Below are 25,096 nucleotides of genomic sequence, written 5' to 3' on the forward strand. Positions count from 1 at the left end.
GCAAATGAAGGTCCTGAAAGCTTTACTCCATCCACGTCATTAAGGTCGACTCTACTTTGAGGAGGCAGCTCTTCCCCAGTCGTCTTTTGAGTGCCTTCCAGCCTGGGGGGCTCATCTTCCAGCACTATATCAGACAATGTTCTGCTGCTATTCATAAAGTTTTCACTGGCTAATGCTTTTCAGAAGTAGACTGCCAGGTCCTTCTTCCTAGTCGGTCTTAGTCTGGAAGCTCAGCTGAAACCTGTCCTCCGTGGGTGACCCTGCTGGTATCTGAATACCGGTGGCATAGCGTCCAGCATCAGAGCAACACACAAGCCCCCCACAGTATGACAAACTGACAGACATATGGGGGAAAAGGCAGGAACTAGGTCTTATTAAATGCCACAAGTCAGCTCAACCATCAAGAATACGGGAGACTTGGGCAATACAAATAATTTCAAAAAAGAAAATGTCCATAATATATACTCAGTGGCTCAATGAAAAGACTCATTTATTTTTTAAATCCTCAGTATCTAGCACAGAACCTGGCAAATAATAGACATCACTGCATACAAATGAATGATATACTACAGCTGGCTCAGGCCCATATCGCAAGGGACAGGAAACCTGTCGAAGGTAGGCTCTGCAGAGTTTCCATGACCTGGGCAAGAAACTCTCCTTCCTATGGGACCATAGGGAAGAAAGGCCTAATTGTCCCTGCTAAAGGACACACACAAAGGCAAAAGAAGAGGTCAACATGACTGTGAAGGTCCTTAATGATAGTAGTTACCTTTACCAAGGATACAGTATATACCTGATACTGTACTAAGCAATTAATAAGAATTATATAAACTACAAGACAAATACACTTATTCCAATTTCACAGATGAAGAAACTTGAGGTTTAGAGAGGTTCAAGTAACTTGTCCAAGTTCATACAGACAGGAGAAGCAACAGCAATAGCTAACACTTACATAGCTATTACTACGTATTAGGCAATGTTCTAAGAGCTTCTTATATATTTACCCATTTCACCCTCACAAGAATAACATGAAGGTGATAAAATCTGTATTTTACAAATGAAGAAACTAAGGTACAGAAAGGTTAAGTAATTCTCCCAAGGTAACACAGCTAGTAAGTGATGGAGTTGGGATACAAATCCACCACTACTCTATATCGTCTTTTTCCAACTCGTTTTCTTAAACTAACACTCAATCCACCTGTGTTTGTCAAACTGCAGTTCAAGACATCACTTTACTGGTTTGTATCCAGCAATTTTTGTTAGTAAATGAAAAGAATAGAATAGAGCCAAAAAGAATAGAGCAGACTACTCCATTCTTTTCCCAGTACCCTCACTAGTGATGGGCAAGGTGCCTGAGATACTGGAGGTAGCAAACTGCAGAAAATTATATATAATGGATGTATGTAGTTTTTAACAGGTTGGGGAGGAAACAATCAAATTTAACAGTGAAAAATATTCAAGAACCTATTCATGGAGGACAAATCAGAAAGCCTGCTTTTTCTGTGAGTGTAAACGTTGTGTATAATAGAGAAGAGAACAGACAATATGTTTAAGAATTATTCAAAGCAGCTACAGAGCCAATTTTAGTGAAAATAATAATAATAATCTATTTTCTGAAGAATACACTTCAAGGAAGCTTTCAGAAGAATATGAGGAAAAAAAAAAACTGACGAAGGTGCTCAATTTAACTTAGAAAAGAAAAAAAAAAATGTAGCCACAGGAAACAAGTACACAAAATTAGGAAAAAAGATGGAGTTACCAGAGCCTCCCAATAAACAATATAAAAGGCAGGTTTTTTCAACATTATCACAGTGAGAAAAAATTTCATTCCTGAACGATGAACTGTAACATGAATAGAAATTGCATCAGAAAGTAACTCTCATTATGCAAACATAATTAAAACAAGGAAAACAGATGTCCTACAAACTAGACAACTACCACAAACAGAAAAGAATCAAGTTGCTTGAGTTTTGTTGAATCATAAGAGACTTCAGTACATTACACCAAAAAACATACTTTTCACCATCTCAAATTAGAGGTGGCTAAGAAATCAATAAAGGACAATGAAAATAAAAGTGTTATATGGGAAAGAGAGATAAGAGTGCTGCAGCTAAAACTGGTTGGTTGAAATGATACATGGGTAAGCTTTGAAAGGCAGCTTAATCCTTAGATTTAGTAGGAGACCAGGATCACTGAAATGAGAAGAAATGTTGAGGAAAGGGAGAAATACTAAGCTAGAAGCCAGTCAGCCTGATCACTGTCTTAGGCTGGGTTCTCCAGAGAAGCAAAACCAGTGAGGCATATATACATATTGTTGTGGGAAGAAAACATCACAAAGTTTAGTAAAGCAAAAAGAAAGTTTTATTCGGCTTATGTTCAAAAGGGCAAAAGTGGGGAGTGCACAAGCTTGCTGCCAGAACCATGTCTGCCTGAAATATTATAGAACAGACAAAAGGAAATACTATAAAATACTACAGAAGAGATAAAAGTGAGAAAACGGACAAGCATGCTGCTAGAGCCATGTCTGTCCGAGTCCAAAGAATATTACAGAATAGGCAAGAGTGGGAAAACGGACAAGTACGCTGCTAGAGCCATGTCTGCCTGAGTCCAAACAATATTACAGAATAGGCAAGAATGGAAAATGGACAAGCATGCTGCCACAGCCATGTCTGCCTGAGTCCAAAGAATATTACAGAATAGGCAAGAGTGGGAAAACAGACAAGCATGCTGCTAGAGCCATGTCTGCCTGAGTCCAAACAATATTACAGAATAGGCAAGAATGGAAAATGGACAAGCATGCTGCCACAGCCATGTCTGCCTGAGTCCAAAGAATATTACAGAATAGGCAAGAGTGGGAAAACAGACAAGCATGCTGCTAGAGCCACATCTGTCCACGTCCAAGGAACTATTACAGACAGACCAGTATGTATTAATGTTATAAAATGAGCAAAACCATTGAAATCTTCACCTTTTTATAGACTGGCTAGAAACTGTAATCCTGCATTTTGAATTGTCTTTCTTAACAATCACTGGTACACACACACAAAAGCCAAACCCAGTGCCACTGAGTCGATTCCAACTCATAGTGACCCTATATAATCACTGGTACAGGTTTTGTAAAGACAGTTAGCAGGGTCTTCATCGCTCCAACAAATTTTCTATGCACTAAATGCTAATAGTAAAAGATAAGAATGGGAAGGGTTTTGTGTTCTGTTTGATTCGTTTATGTGAAAGGTTCTAGCCATTGTCTTTATACCTCAGGGCCCACTTGATGTGTCCTTTTGAGTGCTTGTGAGTCCAGCTCCAGCTGGGTCACATTCTCTGTGCTCAAGGACAGGGAATAATGATTCCAATATTATTTCATAAATATATACATATGTGTGTGTGTACACGTATGTATGTATGTGTAGAGAGAGAGAAAAATTTATCTCAAGGAAATGGCTCATGCAGTTGTAGAGGCTGGCAAGTCCCAAATCCGTAGCTCAGGTGTCAGGCTGAAGGCTTCTCCTAACTGACACAGCTCCAGAGGCTGATGAAGCCAAGATCAGCAGGTAGTAAGGCAGGCTGCTGGCTCAAGTCCCAAGAATCGGAAGTCAGATGATGATGAGCTGGATGTAGGATCTCGAGTGAGCAAAAGCCAACGAGCTTTACCAGAAAGTCCATATATATTGGATGCAGGCTACACCCCCAAGGAAACTCCCCTTACAACTGATTGGCTGATCATATCAAGGAGGTAATTACACTGTATCACAAAATGGAGGATAAGTACATCTTTACCAAACATGAAAAACCAAACCCGTTGCCATCAAACAGATTCTGACTAATACCAACCCTATAGGACAAAGAACTGCCCCATAGGGTTTCCAATGCTGTATCTCTACAAAAGCAGACCTCCACATCTTTCTCCCAAGAAGCAGCTAGCGGGTTTCAACTGCTGACCTGTTGGTTAGCAGTTTAGTGCTTGACCACTGCCACCAAAGCTCCTCTGCCACATCATTTATAACTTCCAAACTGCATCTTTACATACTTGCTAAACCACTGAGAATCATGGCCCAGCCAAGGTGACACACAACCTCAACCATCACAATCATTAAAAGGAAGTTTTAAGAAACAAATAGGGGGACAGTGGCTATAAAATAACAACTGAAAAAACTTCACTGAGAACAGAGGACAGACGAATAAAGATTGAGGAGGAAGCAGGTGAAGTTTTAAAAAGAGGAAGCAAGTGAAATTCACGGAAACCTTTAATAAGAACAAAGCAAAGATCATAAAATACAAAGAGATGTTGGAAGAGTATACAAATGTATGCACTGTTATGAATGAACAAAACAGCAGGAGGAAACTGAGAAATCAAAACCAAAACTGTCTGAAACTGACGAGAAATTAATCTTACTTGGGATAAATTACATAGTAATACTGGAATGGATCATCATGAGGGGAAATGCAAGTGAAGGAGGGCAGAAATTCTGAAACCTCAAAAGACTTCATCCAAATTCTATAATCAAGCCAATCGAGCAAAGATTAGGGAGATTAAAGACGGTAAATTGGTGATCAGTATCATACAGACTGTCTCCTCATGTGAAGTGATTCCATTTATGTGTAGTAACAGTCCTATCTGTCAGACCAAAGAAACAAGGTATGTCATATTCAGTGGACCTTAGGGAAAGTAAGAAAGAAATTGGCCTGCAACTTTTTTTTTTTGTCATCTGAAAAGGTACTGTGAAATGTATTTATTTTACACAAACATTTTTGCTTTTATAAGTGTCTCCATATAGGAATACCCACATATAACCTAAGATAGTTTCAGCTTCAGCAACTTTATAACATTCAGTTGTTTTTAGGTTAAATTTGCTGCATTTTACAGAATCACTTTAAATTATGTTTTGAAAATTAGATTTATTGTAGTAAAAGACTAAAGCAGTCTTTTCCAACTTAACCATGAATACATGTCATTGCTGCACCTGCAACAGTAAGAACAGAAATAAGAACAGACACTATCAGAAGGCATCATGCACCGGGAGGACAACTGTTCTATGACACTTTAGATTTCAGTCATACATGCATGGATGTGTGTGCATTACGTAAAATGTATTTCTGCTGAGGGTGGTCACAGTCCAAAAAAGGTTGATAAACACTAGGTTACACTATGAAATGTAGGAGTCTTTCCCACAGGAAGTGAGCAAAGACCCCTTGAAGGTCCTGGATAGGAACCAGCATTGGAGTACTTCACTCTGACAGGTATGGCAGGTGGGCCTGAGCTGCACTGACCAGGCCAAGCCAGCTCTACTGCTCTATTGCAGCAATATTAGGCTCCATAATGTCACTTAGTTAACTCATTTACTGCAAAACAGAAGTAACCAACAGCCTACTGAAGAAGAATGTTATAGATTAAATTGTGTCCCCCAAAATATGTGTTGGGATCCTAACCCCTATACCTGTGGGTGTAACCCTGTTTGAAAATAGGGCTTTCTTTGTTATGTTAAATTCAATCATACCTGAGTTGGGGTTGAGGGGGTGCGGACAGACACCACATGAGGATTGTCTATAAGCCAAGGAACCAAGGAACGCCCAGCGCTACCAACAAGGAAAGAATCAACAGGACCAAGACTTTTAGCCTCCAGAATTGTGAGAAAATAAATTTCTGTTCTTAAAGTCACCCACTTGTGGTATTTGTGCTATAGCAGCACTACGTAACTAAGAAGAAACCCTGGTGGCACAAAGGTTAACTGCTCGGCTGCTAACAGAAAAGCTGGTGATTGAGTGCTTTGGACCTACCCAGCAGCTCGGTGGGAGAAAAGACGTGGAGATTCACACCCATAAAGATTACAGCCTAGAAAACCCTATGGGGCAGCTCTACTCTGTCACATTGCGTCACTACAAGTTGAAATCAACTTGATGGCACACAACAACAATGGCAGGGAAATCAAAATCAAAACTGTCTGAAACTGAAGTGAAATTACTTGGGATGAATTAGAGAATAATACTGGAATGGATCATCATGAGGAAAAATGAGAGACTAAGACTAACCGCTGTTGTACAAAAAGGTCTTTCTGAAATGTGGCTCTTTTTTTGAGGTGTTCTGAACAGTGTAAGATTAAAATACATATTGGAAAAAAAAACACTTTTATGAAAATGTCCAAAAATTTTTTTCTCCATTGGCACTGCTTGAAATATAAAGACCCTACCAACAAACTTCTGCACACACAGAAAACTTCTTGCACACTGGCTTCCACTCACCGGGACTGCTCACCTCATTCTTCGGCCTTGCACAGCCCTTCAGCTGACCTGAGGAGACAAGGCTATCTGATGGCCACTGCAAAGAACAGCATGTCTTGTGGCTCTGTTCTTCTCCCCATCCCATCTTCAGATTCCCATCTTCAGCCTCACAAGGACTGTACTCTACAAGTCTCCATCTGACCTGGGTTCACTCTCGTGAAAAATCCTATCCCACACAACGTCTCATTCCAGAGCTGTCCACATGACTTTCTGTGATAAGAGAAATGTTATATATCTATCCTGTCCAATACAATAGCCACTAGCCCCATGTGGTTAGTGTGACTAGAGAACTTATTTTTAATTTTTATTTATTTTAATTAATTTAAATAGCCACATGTGGCTAGTGGCTACCGTAACGGACAATGTAATCTTATATAAAAAAAAATCTTATATACAAACATAAAAACAAGTTATTTCTCCAGTCCACTTTCAGACTCTTCAAATTCTTGCCCAGTTGTTATTTCACGTGAGAGGAAAAAAAAAAAACTCTCCTTTGTTTTCATCCCATTTGCGAACCAAAAAATGTCTCTAAGCAAGACAGATAAACCTTGATAAAAATAGATAACCAATATAAAAATAGCTTTTTCTTAACAAGATAAACATTTTAAAGTGATATTACTTGAGAAAAATAAAAGTGCTATTAGTGTCTATAATCTTAAAAATGCCACTCTGTCATATAATGCATGTAAATGAAACAAGATATTAGAATTGGGAAATTACAAGTCATATAGGAAACTGAGTCCAGAGAAGTTAATTGGTTTGTCCTTCATACTGTTTGTTAGCTGTGAAGTCAGCTTCCCTGACACAGCATGTGCCCAGAAATTCTTTCAGAATCCTAATTAACAGTCACTTACTGTTAATTACTAGATACAAAGAACAAGGCAGAAATAAAGCCACTCATTCTTCTCCAAATGTCCACTTATCTCCTTAATGCTCATCTAATAAAACCTGATTTGCTTCACATATCAATAATTAAAAGAATAATTTTAATCATTTCTGTTTTCTAGGTTTAATTACTAATATTATTTTCTATTCTTTTTAACTGAAAAATATAATTTTTTAATGAGAAAAACACTTTCCAAGTAGTAAATAAAAATTCAGACTTTACTACAATTCAATTTGAAAGATATTTTCTCTATAGAAACATAAAATAGATGTTTTTAAGTTTGTTTTTAAGTAACTATACTACGTATTTTCTGAGAAGTAATTTTCTAAACTTTAGTTGCAAGTACCACTCAGCTTCAATTAAAAATAATATTAAAATGTTAACCTATTTCAGGACAGTAGAAATTCTATTATTGCTACAGAGTACTCAAATAACATACTAACAGTCCAAGGCTTCAGTACTTTAGGAAATATGTAATTTGTCACTGAGAGATACTAAGACAGCAAAGAACGCTCAGAACACTTACTTAGTCTATCTCAAGTCTCTGAGCTCATCTGATATATCACTGCAGAAAAATAAAAGTGCTTTTAAGCCTCAAGAAAAGAAAATTTGACAATTTTTGTCCCTTAATTTAACTTTAGCAATTTTAACTGACAAGTTAAAATGAATCAACAGTGTAATAAGGTCACAAAACAGACGATTTTAGATTGCCCTGAAAAAAATACAGTATCTAAATCAGAAGAGTTATGCAGACTACTGAAGTCTCAATTCTATTTAGAATGGCATTAACAGTTCTGTACATTACCTTTTCTCCTTTCTTTTGAAAGTAACTATAAAAGTCTCCTTATTTTAAAATTTCTTCCCATAATTCTACCACCCTAACACAACTACTCTCACTATTCCACGTACTCTTCTAAATTTAGTCTACGTAGTTCTAAAAACTGCCTAAATAACAATGTTATGTCCTACTTTCTAAATATTATTATTTATATTTTCCACATTTCTAGAGTTTCATCTACTATTTTAATGGCTACAACATATTACATTGAATCAGTATGTTATAAATTATCTAACCACTGATTACTGGACCAAAGACTATGAACATCTTTATCCTTCAATATACCACTTCTGGAGTCTCCCTGTGAATTGGAGATACACAGAGGAGGGTAAAGGTGAAGAACTATGTCACATGACAAAAAGCTGAAACATGGACAAATGCTTTAGCCTAGCAAAACCAAAAGAGGACATGACAAAAACAAGAGCTGCATTGAGTCTATTCCAATTCATGGTCACCCCACGTGTAGCTGAATAGACCACACTCCATAAGGTTTTCAAGGTTGTGACCTTTCGCAAGCACGTTTCCAAGGCTTTCTCTCAAGGCGTCTCTGGGTAGGTTTGAATCGCCAAACTTGTGGTTAGTAGTTAAGTGTTTAATGATTTCACCACCCAGGGACTCCTGATGGCATAACCAAACCAAAATAACCAAACCTGCCGCCACCGAGTCAGTTCTGACTCACAGCGACCCCATAGGACAGAACAGAACTGCCCCACAGGGTTTCCAAGGAGCGCTCGGTGGATTCAAAATGCCCACCTCTTGGTTAGCAGCCAAGCTCTTAACCACTGCACCAACAGTTGCTGCCAAATAGTTTAAGATCTGACATGTAGGGAAACAAAAGTACTTTCTTCCTAGAGGAGCAGAATTAGGACCATTGTATGAAAAAAAAGAAAAATGGTTTTCAGCCCAAAATAAGGAAAACCTTTCAAATTATCAGAATTATTAAGGTGATAACTCTGGGCTGTCATAGAGAGACACTAAGCAGTCCACCTCTGAAAGCATTCAAAAACAAACTGTACAGACTCTGACACTGGGTGGGAGGGAGGACTAGATAACCCCTCAGGTTTTCTTTCATTTGTGTATTCAAATATTTCTTAATCACCTACTAGGATCCTTGAGTCGTAATCGACCGAACAGCAACAGGTTTGGTTTTTTTGGTTTATGAGCCTGGAGCCCTGGCGCATAGTGGTTAGAGCTCGGCTGCCAATCAAAAGGTCAGCAGTTCAAACCCACCAGCCACTCCCTGGAAACCCTATGGGGCAGTTCCACTCTGTCCTATAGGGTTGTTGTGAGTCGCTGTCGACTCCAAGGCAACTCATTTGGTTTGCGGTTTTTTTTAATGACCCACTGTGCTTCATTTGAGGAATACAATAGCACACACGCCCCTATGCTTTTTCCACTTCCAGCCTAGTAGAGGAGAAAGAACGGAAAAACAGGCAATCAATGAAATGCTATACAGGAGAAAACAGCAGACTAGGCATCAAGGAAAGCATCTCAGAGGAGGAATCCTCAACTGAGACCTTAGGGAAGAGGAACTAGCTGAGCAAAGAACACTCTGGTGCAATGAAAAGCAACTGAAGTGTATAAGCAGGAGAGTGACGTCATCTAATTTACATTCCGTGGGGGAATGAATTAGAAGATAGAAAAAAATGGGAGCAGGGAAATCAGCAAGTCAGGAGAACCGATGGGAAAGATAACGGACGAGGCAGGCTGAAGCAGACAGAAAGGACGGATGGGTTCAAGGAGTGCTGCAGAGACGGACACTACAGGTCTCGGAAATGGGTTAAATGTAAAGGAAGAGGGCAAGAGAAATCACGGATGGCTCTCAGGTTTCTGGCCTGAAAACTAATCAGATGGTACTGATATTTTGAGATGGAAAAGACTGGAGAGAGGGACAGATGTGAAGTAAAAAGGGAAACCAACTTTCAGTCTCTATGATTCTTTATACCCTTAATAGAAAATTTCTACCAAAAATCATGATTCATTCTCTGCTCATTAAAAAGTAGTCTACAGAGGGGGAAAAATGCTAAAAGGAGACTGAGTCCATTGAAAAAAAATGGAATACAAACGGTAGATGAAACTATTGCATCAATGTTAAATTTAGTGAAGTCCACAACTGTACAGCGGTAACTTAAAAGAATATCTCTGCGCTTAGGAAACGGACATTGAGGTACTTAGGAGTAAGGGACCATTGTGTACACAATTTACTCTCAAATGCTTGGCATATATATATGCACATGAATGATAAGGCAAATAAGATAAAATATCAGTAGGTGAATCTAGGTAAAAAGTATATTCAGATATTCTGTGTACTGTTCTTATTCTTCTAACTTTCCTGTAAGTATAAAATTAATTCCAAATAAAAAGTTCTTAAAAAATTAAAAAGGAAGGGCTATGGATTGAATTGTATCTCCCAAAAATATGTGTTGTAAATCCTAACCCCTATACCTGCAGAAAGGAACCCTGGTAGTGCAACAGTTAAGTGTTTGGCTGCTAACCAAAAGGCTGGCAGTTCAAACCCACCCAGCAACTCTGTAGGAAAAAGACCTGGTGATCTGCTCCCATAAAGATTAAAGATTACAGCCTAGAAAGTCCTCTGGTGCAGTTCTACTCTGTAACATAGGGTTTCTGAGTCTGAATGGACTGGACAGCACTTAACAGCAACATGCCAGGGGACATAATCCTACTTGGAAACAGGATTTTCTCTGTTATGTCAATGAGGCCATATCAGGTTAGGGGGTGCCTTAAACCAATCACTTTTGTGATACAAAAGAGCAGATGATGCACTGAAGAAGGAGCCCGGGGGCACAACATTTAAGCGCTCAGCTGCTAACTGAAAGGTTGGTGGTTCAAACTCATCCAGCGGCCCCGCGAGAGAAAGACCTGGCAATCTACTTCCATAAAGATTACAGCCAAAAAACCCATGGGGCAGTTCTGCTCTGTCACATAGGGTCACTGTGAGTCCATCAACTCAATGGCACCCAACAACAACTGGCACAGAAGAAAGCATACCCAGGGGTAAGACGCGACACTATCTGAAGAAAAGGGCCGGCGACCAGTCTACGAGGCCAGGAACTCCAAGGATGCAGAAGAGAAGCTAAGACAAGAATTTTCCCCCAGAGCAAACAGAGATTCTTCCCCTAGAACTGGCACCCTAAATTCAGACTTCCAGCCTCGTAAAGGGAAACTGCATTTCTGCTCGTTAAAGCCACCTACTTTTGGTATTTCTGTTATCGCAGCACTAAGAAACTAAGACAGGCAGTCATTATTCACACTAAATAATTCCAATTCCTTTTAACTCATCTCATTGCAGTCATCTTCCGTCTTTTGTATTACCCGGAGCAGTGTCCCCATCAGGGGGACAAGAAGCACGCACAACATGCTCTATAAAGGATGGACAACAGGTGGGGACTGCAGTAATAGGCTTCTTGCAATCTGCAATCTCCCATGAAGTAGAATCCCTAATTCTGCTCTCTGGAGTGTACTATGTCCTATGTCCTGATCTATTAGACTGCTAACGGACAGCTTCCTTTCTGCTTTATTTTCTTTTCTCATGTAATATATAGAAATAAATCATGCTGTAGAGTTGGCATGTTCACTTGGACAGCTTCCTGGATTAGGTGCTCCTCCTCCATGTTCCCATACCTCCCTGGGATAGCAATTATTAAGGAGCCCTGGTGGCACGACTGTTAAGTGCTTGGCTGCTAGCCAAAAGGGCAGCAGTTGGAATCCACCATGGGAGAAAAGACCTGACGATCTGCTCCCATGACAGCCTAGGAAGCCCCATGGGGCAGTTCTATTCTGTCACATAGGGTCACTATGAGTTGGTATCAAACTAGATGGCACACAACAACACAGCAATTATCACAGTATTTTATTTTTAAAATCATGTCTTCGCACGTTCTACTTTTTCCACTAGACTGGAAGCTACTTGAGAATAAGAATCATCACATATTTCGGATTTGTTTTATCCCCAAAGTTTATCATAATGCACAGAAATGGCAATCAATAGGTAACTACTGAGTGAAGTTAGTTAAAAAGACTACTGAAAAATCTAAATGTTATTACTGCAGTTCTACTAAAAGATACCTTTTTGGTCTTGGACCATGGCAGTATATATAAGAGTCTTAATCTAAATCTGCAGCAAAGGAGACATAACAACTAGAGTTACTAACAAACAACTGAAAATGACAATTACTTCACATATAATCTCAAAGTTTTATTTATTCCAATAATTATAACTTTATAAAATAGAACTTATAAAAAGCAAAATGGTTATCTTAGGCTGAGGCCTGAATCTCAGTCACTCCTTAAAGTCAAAGTACATTTATATTTAGCCCATATTAGTAACTGTTCAAGGAGCCCTGATGGTTTTAAGTGCTAACTGAAAGGTTTGAGGTTCGCATCCACCAGCCACTGGGCTGGAGAAAGATGTGACGATTTGTTTCCATAAAGATTACAGCCTTAGAAACCCTATTGGGCAGTTCTACTCTGTACTATAGAGTCACAGGGTCACCGAGTCAAAATTAACTCAAGGGCACACAACAACAGAAACTGTTCAATAAAATACAAGGAACATCTCATTGACAAGAACATAGACGCCATAACATTCTAAACGAAACTTTGTTCTCTACTAATAATCTTTAAGCAAAATTACGTAAGAAAGTAAGAACATCCTACAAATTAAATAACAATCACTTTACTGTGAGAGGCAGTTTTTCAAATATTACAAATGAACTTGCCAAAGAAATAAGGATTAAATGAGAATGTATGTAATGTACTCAAAAAACAAAACTCTGTGGATGAAACGCATCTTTACACAAGATGATTACATGGTAGCACTTCACAATGTCCCGTTACCAAATGTTAAAAAATCAAGCTCATAAAGGGTACTTCTGAGCTATAAAATTAATAAAACTAGGAGAATCCCCAACTAGTAAGGCCTGATCCCCATTCAGCACTTAGAAGGGGCAGAACCCCAGGATTCAAACCCAAATATAATGCAGCACCGTCGCCTCCAGTTGTCATTCCAACCCCTTAGGAGCTGGTCCTTGCTCTGTTTCACACCTGGTACAGTTTGTCTCTCAGGCATTCAAGGGTACTTCCTAACTCTTGGAACATTATCCCCATGTCCTGCCCAATTGCTCTAACCCCATCTGGGGTACAGGAGGCAGCCCAGCTGAGCCACAGGCCCTTGGCAATGGGGAATTCCTGCCTCTAACTACACTCTTCTATCATAAAAGAATACAATGTGCCTGACCAGCCAAGTCTTCTGTCCATATCCTTGAGATCTTCTTACCTCACTGAATAAAATGCACGTGTCAATTTGTAATATTCACAAACGCATCTCCTCTTCAACACTGCCTCACTTCTTAATCTAGAATCTTATCATCTCTAGCTAGTAGTATTCTAGCACACCTACTGCCATCCAGTCGGTTCCTACTCACAGCAACCCTATAGGACAGGGCAGAACTGCCCCATAGGGTTCCTAAGGCTGTAGATCTTTATGGAAGCAGACAGCCACATTTTTTTGCTGACCTTTTGGTTAGCAGTCGAGTGCTTCAACCATTCACCACCACTGCTGCTTTAGTATTCTAGCATAAACCTCCTTAATGGCCTGCCTTTGGTTTCTTCCCTTTGAATCCATTCTTCACACTCTTCCAAGAGTTAGTATTAAATATTTTAAATCTGATCATGTCACTTTCCAACTTAAAATCCTTCCATTGTTCTCCAAAGCACAAATGCCTTTAAAACAGTACCAACAACAGAAGCTGTTATCTATAAGTGTTTATCTCACAACAATCCTACAAGGTAGATATTTTTATTCTCATTTTGCAGATTTACACAAACTGAAACTTGGGGAAATCATATAATTCGTCCATAGACACACAGCTAGTAGGTGAGTACAGCTAAGACTGCAATGGCCTTTAAAATCTGGGCTTGGTATTCCTTTGCAGCAGCTCTCTCTCACCACTACCCAATAAACCCTGCCCTCCACCTATATCAAGCCACTTAAAGATCCCTGATCACGGCTATGGTCTCTCAGGATGCCTTATGAAAGCACACACTACACTCTCCACCCAAAATGTCACTCCCCTATCTTGGTCCACCTTGGGAGCCTCTTTGAAGCCTTTTTCCTTTCTTTCCTACATTCTCTAGGCAGAACATTATAAGCCAAAATAATACAAACACACCCTATTCTCAACTTCAAATGCTACAGTACAAAACACTCAAATAGATTTCTCGATGTAACCTCCAAATGAGAGTCTAGTGCTAGCCTCATAAACCCCTACATTCATGAGAAAGTGAATAAAGATCAATAATACATCAACAGCAAACAGAAATGAAAACACTTAGCATTTTGGAAAATATTCACAAGATATAAATTTAATTATTTTGGAATGTGGGCTAAATCATACAGAATATAGGGTATGTAATAATATCCCTTATATAAGTTTAAAGTACTTTTCTTCTGCAAATTTAAACTTTTTATCCTAAGATCTACTGTTAGTAAATCAAGAAAAATTTCAAGAATCTAAAGATCTCTTCTATTACTACATAAAAAAAAAAAAAGTTACTATATAGGGATTCAGAAAATAACTCTTCAACACTCAAAGACTTGTGCTTATGAAACATTAGATGATGTAGAGGTACAGTTGTGACCCTAATACTCCCCAGCATGCCTTCTCCTTTTCAAAATGGGTGACTGAGAGCTTGACATAACTAATGCCATGATGAATCTGTAAGTTTTTCTCCTTCCTCTGCCTGCCTTCTCTTTTCTACATACCTCTGTTAATGACTTTGTTTTGATCTGAGGCAAGTAACTTTTTCGTAAAAAGTTCCTCCTTTTGATTTGATACTGATAACTTTGTTTTGTTCTGTCTGACCACCTGTGACTTAGGACCCCCCACAGGGAGGTTAGAGCCCAGATGTCTCACCTGTGTATCTTTAGCCTGATACGGAGATGTCTGGCATGTATCTGTTTAGTCTGATAAATAGTCTCTCGTAATTATCTTGTAATGAATAACTCTTCCAGCCACGCCATCTGTGGGCTGCAAAGACATTTCTAAGCCTTGTAAAAATCATATGTAAACTCTAACGTAAAGCTGCCTTTTGCGATTCCATGTAGACAGTCTGCGTTGCTGTCAGGTTTCCATTGGTGGACACCTCCTAAATAAACTTTCTTACTCTTTCTGACTTGGAGTACGTTTCAATGGCTCGACTGCTCCAGGGCACGGACCCTAATTGAGCAACACGGTGATTGTTACCACACCTGTCGCATCAGCACATTAGGTCATTCTCTTCCAGGAACATGAAATAATGGTATGTCTTGGGTGTTAAAAGACAGTTAAACGGCATCTCTTCCAAGTATGACTCAAACATATTAGCTTACACTTCCCCACACTAAAGCTCTCATTTTTTCATCTCACAGTCTCAAGATCTTCCTGTAGTTATTTGCTCTTTAACTGGCATTTGGACATTCAGAATACCAAGTGTTACTTGCAAACTTTCAACCTCTTTTCTAGCTCATTAAGAAAATGTCACATAAGTCATTTCCAGCACTTATCATCCCAGTGACACCCACTTCCATACGTCTTTTCTTGCTTTTTCCCTTTAAGTCTAACATAAAAAAAAAAAAAATAACATATCATCTTCTTAATCCTTAACTAAATTGCTTATAAAAAACATAAAGTATTTTACAACAATGCATCTAGTAGAGATATTTAGGAAATTCACTTTTAGTTGATACACAAGTAGTGGCCCAAAGTTCAAGCACTACTCTAGGGTGGCAGACCCAATATTATTTTGCCTTTGGTATTCCTGTTAGATATAACTAACATGCACTTCTCCAGTAAACGATATACTGAATATACAGGACCAAGCAGAAGACTTGCTCTGAAGGGCTTTTTACAATAGTCTACTCAGGAAATTCCACCACCCACCTGTCAATCTGTTACACTGTGGTAAGGTGGCTTTCGTGTTGCTGTGATGCTGGAAGTTATGCTACTGGTATTTCAAATACCATCAGGTCACCTACGGTAGACATGCTTCAGCTGAGCTTCCAGACTCAGGCAGACTAGGAAGAAAGGCTTGGTGATCTTCTGAAAATCAGCCAACAAAAACTTTATGGATCACAACTGAATAGTATCCAATACAGTGCAAAGATGAACCCCCTAGGATGGAAGACACTATAAAAGAGCCACGACATTAGGCTCAAATGCACCGATGATCATGAAGATGGTGCAACACCAAGCAACATTTCATTCTGTAATGTGTAAAGTCACCCTGAGTCAACGCTGCTTCAATGACAACTAACAACAACTCAGGAAATTAGAGCCTAACCCAGGGAAACAACAGTAGAAATGAATAGGATACCAGTCTATCAGCAGGGGCCGATGAGTAATGAAAAATAAGGGAACAGAAGTCATGATGCTTCCCAAGTTTATAATTTGGGCAACTGTGAGTGACTGGTACCATCATTAAACCCCAAAAAAGCCAAACCCATTGCCATCGAGTCGATTCCGACTCATAGCGACCCTATAGGACAGAGTAGAACTGCCCCATAAGGTTTCCATGGAGCACCTGGTAGATCTGAACTGCGAACCCTTTGGTTAGCAGCTGTAGCACTTAATCACTATACCATCAGGGTTTCCAGATCATTACTAATAGGAAAATAAGGCAAATACATGGATATGGAGAACTCATCGTGATCAATTTTTAATGTATTTACATGCTTCCTGCTAGACATTCAGGTGGGCATTCTAAGCAGCAAACTAAAGGGCTGGAGATCTCAGGAGAGAAAGTGGGCTAAAGAAAAGAGCACAGAAATCGGGTAATACAAAACAACATGGTTTGAAAATTGTTACCAAATGGGGATGCAAAATGGTACAGACATTGTGCAAAAACAATTCCTTAAAAAACTAAACACAGAACCAACATGTGACCCAGCAACTCCACTGCTAGGAACATACCCAAGGGATGAGAAAGCAGTGATGCAAACATGTATACACCAATGTTCACTGCAGCATTATTCACCATAGCCAAAAGGTAGAAACCACCTAAATTCCCATCAACAGATGAACGGAAAAACACAATGTGGTACATACATGCAATGGGATGCTACTCAACCAGAAAAAGAAATGAAGTCTTGATATATGCTACAAAATGGATAGAGCTTAAAGACATCATGCTGAATGGAGTAAGTCAATCACCAAAGGACAAATATTTAATAACCTCACTTATATAACAGACAAGATCAGGCCAATGTGTAGAGACCAAAGTTTATTACTTATTCCCAGGGGTGAGAGGGAGGAAGAAAGAGGGTTAATGGTGATGGAATTATCACATTGGTTAAAGATTAACCTAACTGTTGTCACCAAGTTGTGCACCTGTAAAAAGCAAAACAGGCGAAAGTTGTGCGATACATATTTTACAACAACAACAAAAATGAGCAGCTGCAGAGGCTGCTTAAGTCCAACTAAACACCTCACAGGTTTTGATTTCTTGGTTTGGAGTTCATGGGGCATCCCAGTTGACTGACCTGATACCATGTTTATTGCTTCTGTTCTATTTCCTAGTTCGCTGCACACTGCCTGGAGTCTTTAAAAGCTTTCAAGCAGCCATCCAAGGTACAAAAATTGGTCTCTATTTGCCTGGAGCAACTGAGGAAGAAGGAGAGTCAGGAATAGGAGGAAGAGAGGAAATGTGTGGCTAATTGGCTCCATAAAGACCTGCCTCCTTTCCTATGAGGCCAGAAGAACCGGATGGTGCCCAGCTACCATTATTGAATGTTTTGATCAAAGATTCTATAGAAGAATCTCAATCTAAGGGGAGAAAATGCAGAACAGAATTTCAAATTCCCATGGAATCCAGACTTTCTTCTGGAGCTCTGGAGGCTGGATGAACCCCTAAAGCTACTGCTCTGAGATCATCTTTAAGCCTTAAATCAAAAATATTCCCTGAAGCCTTCTAAAAACCAAACAATGGTTTAGCTTAATTAGTAAAGAATGTCTGCCTTGAGCACTGTGCTCTTTCTAAGAATTTTCTATATAGAACCAAACTGCCAACGGCAACTCAAAAGATTAGACAGGAAACTTAAAGAGCTGTGAGTTTATGTTAACGATGGAGGAACAACTTGGAAAAGAAGAGTTGTACAACTTGAAGAATGTAATCAATGTCACTGAATTGTACATGCAGAAACTACTTAATTGGTGTATGCTCTGTTGTGTGTATTCTCAACAACAACAATAAAACAAAATAAATTATTTTTAAAAAATAACACGTGTTCAAGAAAACATGAGAGAATAAAGAAAAACAGATGTCAGGTTAAAACCCCAGAAGGCATGCACATCAAAGGATAGGGGTCAGTAAATACAGCTGAGAAAGAACAGATATGACAGAGAAACAAGAGACAGTGATGTCATAAAAGCCCAAGGAACAGAGGGTATCAAGAACATGGAGATGATTCCACTAAAACGTTCACACAGTACTTAACAATTAGGAGCTATGTCAGAGGATAAACACCATTACGTTAAGAAGAGAAAGCAAGGCAAGGACACTGTTGATAAAGGACATGATTCAAACAACCCAAAGCAGAGAACGAAGAGTGTGAAGTATGTTTAGAAGAGAATGTTGAAGAGTTTTCCTGGAACAGAGGGTTAGTTGTGTTAGCAGAACACAACGAAGGTTAAGTCTTAGTGGAATGCTTTGAATTTCAGATTCTATTTTATTTTGGATTTCATTCTGTGACCAGTAGAAAGACACATAGTTTTGTTTTAAGAAATCTACTCTGGTGCCAGAGTACAGGAGGAACTGGAATGACCAAAGAGTTAAAGCAGGAGGCGTTATTAAAGGTCTTAAAATTATTAAAACATATAATGAAGGCCTGAAAAAAGGTGGTGGTAGCCAAAGTGAAAATTAAGAGATACATCTAAGAGAAATGTTCTTGTACTACCAGGATGTCCTAGATATGCCACTATTATTACATTACTTTATCATTACATTCATTAAACATTATATCCTAATCATTTGTAGACTGGGACCCCATCTTAGCCTCTCATCACTAGTACTAACATGCCAGGAACACAGCAGGTGGTGAAAAACTGCTGACTTATAAAAGAACTGTAACTGATCAGATACAGAGTAAGAGTTAAAAGATAATGCAGAGAAACCTAAGTGACTTACAGGATGTTGACACCAGAAAACTTTAATGGATATAATACAGATGCTGGGAAGGGGATAAGTTTAGAGACTAAGTTTAAGATATGCTGAGTTTTAGATTGGAGGGTGACATCCAAATAAAAATGTCCAAGAGGAAAAAAATGAAACAACAGGAGGGGAATGAATGCACACAAACACACACATTAAGACAAAAATAGAAATTTGGGATATATAGTAAAATCATTAATAAATCTCATTTCCTCATGTGAAAAATATTTAACAGAATTATTAATTTCCTAAGACACTTTAGGAACGCTTTTTGATACAGGGGAAGTCAGCACAACTGGACTAAACCAAAAGCTAAGAACTTTCCCGAATACAACCAAACACTCCGAAGGACAGAGTAGCAGGGGTGGGGGCCTGGGGACCATGGTTTCAGCGGACGACTAGGTTAACTGACATAACGAAGTTTATTAAGAAAATGTTCTGCATCCCACTTTGGTGAGTGGCGTCTGGGGTCTTAAAAGCTAGCAAACGGCCATCTAAGGTACATCAATTGGTCCCAACCCACCTGGAGCAAAGGAAAATGAAGAACACTAAAGACAAAAGAAAAATATTAACCTAAGAGACAGAAAAGACCACAGAAGCCAGAGACTCCATCAGCCTAAGACTATAAGAGCTACATGCTGCCCAGCTACCACCAATGACCACCCTGACAGGGAACACAACAGAGAGTCCCTGATGGAGGAAGAGGAAAGTGGGATGCAGAACTAAAATTACAGAAGACTGACTGAGACTAGAGGGACCCTGGAAGACATGGCCCCCGACTCTCTGTTAGCCCAGAACTGAATTCATTCCCAGAGCCAACTCTTCAGGAGACAATCAGGCTGGACTATAAGACATAAAATGATACTCGTGAAGAGAGTGCTTCTTAGCTCAAGTAGATACATGAGACTAAATGGGCAGCTCCTATCCAGAGGTGAGATGAGCAGGCAGAAAGGGACAGGAGCTGGTTGAATGGACATGGGAAATCTGGGTGGAAAGGAGGAGTGTGCAGTCACATTATAGGAAGAGCAACTAGGATCACATAACAATGTGTGTATAAATTTTTGTACAAGAAACTAACTTGAGCTGTAAGCTCCCACTTAAAGCACAAAAAGATAAATAAAAAAGAAGAATGCTATTTGAATTGCTCATTTGTATGTTCTGTGCAAATTAAATGATGTAAATGCTCAACCAAACGTGTCAAACCAAAACTGAGCCAATGCTGAATAACCATTTGCTTTACTCCATCATTCATTCAACAAAATCTACTGAGTAACTAAAAGTTTGTGTTGGGGCAGGAGAGACTAGTCACAAATGCAAATAAACTACAGTCAATAGTACAAGAAATTAACTGCAAAATGTTACAAAAAAGGGGATGATGAGTGGTGGGGGCATGATGAAAATATGCCTTGAAGCTCTCGAGACATCTGTACTGAGCCTTTAAAAAGAAGAGCTGATTTAATGCCACAGCTAAGAAGTTGAATGGTGTTCTGGAAAAAACAGCATGTGCAGAAGCCTGTGATGTCAGAGTCTCTCATCTTCACAGAACCATGACGGAAGACGAAGGCCAAGATAGCTCCTACAGTACCTTCTGTGGCTGATAAAGACCTGGCCTTTATCCTGTGGTAGGCAACATCAGATGTGCATCAGAATCCTCTAGGGAGCACTCCGGGCCTCCTAAAACTCAGTGCGTGTGCCAGCAGGAGGTGGGCAAGAGACACGGAAGACAGCAAGCTACTGCAGACAACAGGGAGCCACAGAAGGCTTTTAAGCCATAACAGAACCCAATCAGATCTGTGTTTCAAAAATCCAAAAGTCATCACCCTAGAGGCAGACCAATGAAGAAGATTAAGAAGCTATTACAATGATGCTGCCGCGCTAAATACTGACTACTGCTTACTACTGCTTACTTAAACGTAAATGAACCACAAAGAGAGGCACACAAAGTGCTGTAACTGCAATAGGCACTTTCAACGTAAGATTCTGAACTCAGACATCAACTCAGTGATCAAAAGCAATTACAGCAAAGTGTGGTGAAGCGCACTAGAAAAAAGGAAGGGGGTAGTGCAAGGAAAAAGAGTACCTATCAAATTTTCACCTTGGAAGCACTTCATTTATACTTCAGTTAAAAAGTAATTGAAAAAAGTTTTTTAATTTCTAAAAAGTATTTTACAATAAAGCTATCATTTCGGGCAAACAGTGCCAGTTGAAAATTTGGAACTCGTAACAGACCAAGCACTGTGCAAAACTGCTGAGAATGATCAATGGAGAAAAGTCAGAAGAAAAATGGGTTAGCAAATACGAGGCCATTTAACCCACTTCCCAACAATATATAAAAAATTTTGTTACCCATATACAAAAACTACAGATTTGAACTGATGAAAATTCACCCTCTACTAGAAAATAATGGGGCTGGGGTGTCCTCCAATGCTTCTCACTAGCCGCTGTTATCTTCATTTGCAAGAAATACGGAAATACATAAGGATATATATCTACACACACATATATACATATTATACAGATACACACACACACCTACTACTCATTTATCAGCTATTTCGTTACCCAACAGTTCGTATTACTACAACAGTAAAAAATCTACTATCTGACTATTTGGGGCATTAACAACGTACATCTGGAAGTAATGAATGCAGAGGTACGAGGTAAGAGTAACGCTGGTTGTGATGGTTGAGGTTATGTGTCAACTTGGCTGGGCCATGATTCTCAGTGGTTTGGCAGTTATATAATGATGTAATCATCCCCCATTTTGTGATTTGATGTGATCATCCTCCATTTTTGCATAACATCAATTTTTGTGTTAACAGCCTGCTTTTTGGAACCTAACCGTGTTGATAAGTGAAGAGTAATCAAAAAACCAAACCCACTACCATCAAGTCAATTCCAACTCGCAGCGACCCCATAGGACACAGTAGAATTGCCCCATAGGGTTTCCAAGGCTGTAAATCTTTACAGAAGCAGACTGCCACATCTTTCTCCCATGGAGTGGCTGGTGAGTTCAAACAGCCAACCTTTCAGTTAGCAGCTGAGTGTTTTAAGCACTGTACCACCAGAACTCCTTAAGTGAGGAGAGTGTGTGTGTGTGCATATGCTAATGATGGACCTTGGATACACGATTTAGAATAAAATTAGTGTCACTTACTTTTCCAGACCCTCTCCCTTGCATCTTCTTTTTCTTTTTTTAATTGAATCATTCTATCAGCTATATAAATATGCTACAAAAGCATCCACCTTAAAAAAAAAGAAAAATCCCTGACTACACATCCCCTCCAGTTACCATTCGGTTCCTCAGCATCACCTTACAGCAAATTTCTACAAAGAACTGTCTACCCCTGCAGCCACAATTCCTCTCATCCAGTTCTCTCTGAAACCCATTTCAATCAAGCTTTCACCTTCACCACTCCACCAGAAACAACTTGTTAAGGTCACCAATGATTTTAACACGCTGAATTTAACAACCACATGTTAGTCCTCAATCTCAGAGCATCTGACACAGCCGATCACTCCCTCCTCCTAAAAAATATTTCCCTTGGCTTCAGGGATAGCACTCATTCTTAATTCTCCTCCTTTTTCACTGACTGCATCTTAGTCTCCTCACTAGATTTCCCCTGTCTCGTCTGCAGGGCTCCAAAGCTGTTTCTGGACTTCTTCAGCCACACTCATTCCCTAGGTTGTGTCCATCTCACGGCATTAAATACTACCTATATGCCAATGACTCCAAAATTTATAACTCAACCCAGACCTCTGCCCTGAACTACTAACTCACATATACCCAGCTACCTACAAAATATCTCTACTTAGATTCTAACAGGCATCTTAAACTTAACATACCAAAATCAAACTCATTATTTCCCCCTAAAATCTGCTCTTCCTGTACTTTCTCAACTCAATAAGTAGCAACTTCATTCCCCCAGTTGTTCAGCTAAAAACCATGGCCCACATCTAACCCATCATCAAATTCTGTTGGCTCTGCCTTCAAAATGTACACAAAATACACGTACTTCTCACCATCTTCACTGCTGCCATCCCAGCCTAAGTTCATCATCATCTTCCACCTGGATTACTGCTATAACCTGCTAAATGATCTCCTTGCTGTCACTACCACACTCCCCTCATTCTCCATATGGCAGCTGAAAGGTCTATTTAAAGTAAGCCAAAACCCTCCAGTGCAATGCTGCAGACTTCAACCACCTTCAGTACCAGATAAAAGGAAGGCCGTAGGTTGGAGATGGTACGAGGAAGTGATCTTCATAAACCGTTTGTATATCCCGTGTCTAGGGATCTTAAAGAATGAGGCTTCCAGGTTGTCTACAGGCTTTTCTTTTACTTAATCATGTTTAGGAGATGACCATAGCTATGCTTCTAATGCTATTTGACAATTTGTTACACTATTTTAAATAATAAAAACTAGTCATTGCCCAAAAGCTGTGTGATAGATATATTTACAACAACAACAGGAAAAAGTAACTGCTGAGGCTGGTTATGTACAACCAAAAACCTCACAGAATTTGGTTTCTTGCTTTGAAGGTTGGGGGTCCTGGGTTTCATGCAACATCCCAGTTAACTGGCATAATAACATGTTTAGAGCCTCAGTTCTACCCTCCTAGTTCAATGCGTAGTGCCTGGGGTCTTAAAAGCTTGTAAGCAGCCATCCAAGGCATAACAATTGTTCTCCTTTTGCCTGGAACAATAGAGAAAGAAGGAGAGTCAAGGCTAGGAAGAGGGTACAGAATGTGTGGCTAACTGCCTCCCTGAACAACTGCCTCCTTTATTTATTTCTTCTTGTTTAATTGAGATGAAATTTACATAACATAAAACTAACCATTTTAAAGTTTACAATTCAGAGCCATTTAGTACAACACCTGCCTCCTTTTGCCATGAGAGCAGAAGAACTGGATGGTGCCCAGCTACCATTACTGAACATTTTGATCAAAGATTCCAAAGAATCCTGATCAAATGGGGAAAAATGCAGAACAGAATTTTAAATTCTCATGGACTCCAGACTTCACAGAGCCATGAAAGTTGGATGAACCCCTGAAACTACTGCCTTGAGATAATCTTTAAACCTTAAACCAAAAATATCCCCTGAAGTCTTCTTAAAACCAAATAATAGATTAGCTTAATTAGTAATTAGTAAAAAATGTCTGCCTTGAGCTTTATGCTACTGTAAGAACTATCTATATGGGATCAAATCAACAACAGCAACTCAAAAGATTAGATAGGAACCTTAGGCGGCAGTAAATTTATGTTAATGGCAGAGGAACAACTTAGAAAAGGAAGGTGAGAATGGTTACACAACTCAAAGTGTAATCAATGTCACTAATTGGTACACACAGACACTGTTGAATTGGTGTTAGGTTTTGCTCTGTATATTCTCAACAACAACAAAATAAATATTATTAAAAAAAAAAAAAAAACCTACATTGGCTTCCCACCTTCAAATAAAAACCTAAGCCCTTATAACTGCCTACAAAGTCATACATGATCTCACTCCCCATCCCCACTCAGCCTCTCTGACCTCATCTTCTGTCAATCATTCCCCTCAATGCCTGCACTGACCTACCTGCCACTCCTCGAACAGGCCAAACACACTTTAGCTGCGGGACCTTTGCATCCACTGCTCCATCTTCCTCAAATGCTCTCTCTTCCCCAGTAACTGCACAGATCACACTATTCCTTCTTTCAGACCTCTGCTCAAATACCATTAATCACTGAGGCCTTCCACAGCTACTTTATCTAAATCAGTAATACACCCCTCTCATAACCATGCTCTTTCTCCCTTATTCTGGTTTTTCTCTACAGCACTACAATAACTGATATGAACCAAAAAAGAAAAAAGTTGCCATCAAGTCGATTCCAACTCATAGCGACCCTAC

At 39.4% G+C, this 25,096-nt stretch overlaps 1 protein-coding gene across 9 annotated transcripts in view; it reads right to left on the bottom strand.

Annotated features, from left to right (window-relative positions):
* Positions 1-25,096, bottom strand: part of CCSER2 (coiled-coil serine rich protein 2) — a 245,528-nt gene that overhangs the window by 212,170 nt on the left and 8,262 nt on the right. The window contains exon 1 of one of the 9 annotated variants that reach the window (XM_010598247.3): positions 6,251-6,693. The exons of the other annotated variants lie outside the window; for them this stretch is intronic. The gene's annotated coding sequence lies outside the window, so the exon portion shown is untranslated. Of the gene's footprint in view, positions 1-6,250; positions 6,694-25,096 lie in introns of those variants that run through there. 9 annotated transcript variants of the gene reach the window in all.

This window comes from Loxodonta africana, chromosome 8 (genome assembly GCF_030014295.1).
Source record: "Loxodonta africana isolate mLoxAfr1 chromosome 8, mLoxAfr1.hap2, whole genome shotgun sequence".
NCBI lineage: Eukaryota > Metazoa > Chordata > Mammalia > Proboscidea > Elephantidae > Loxodonta > Loxodonta africana.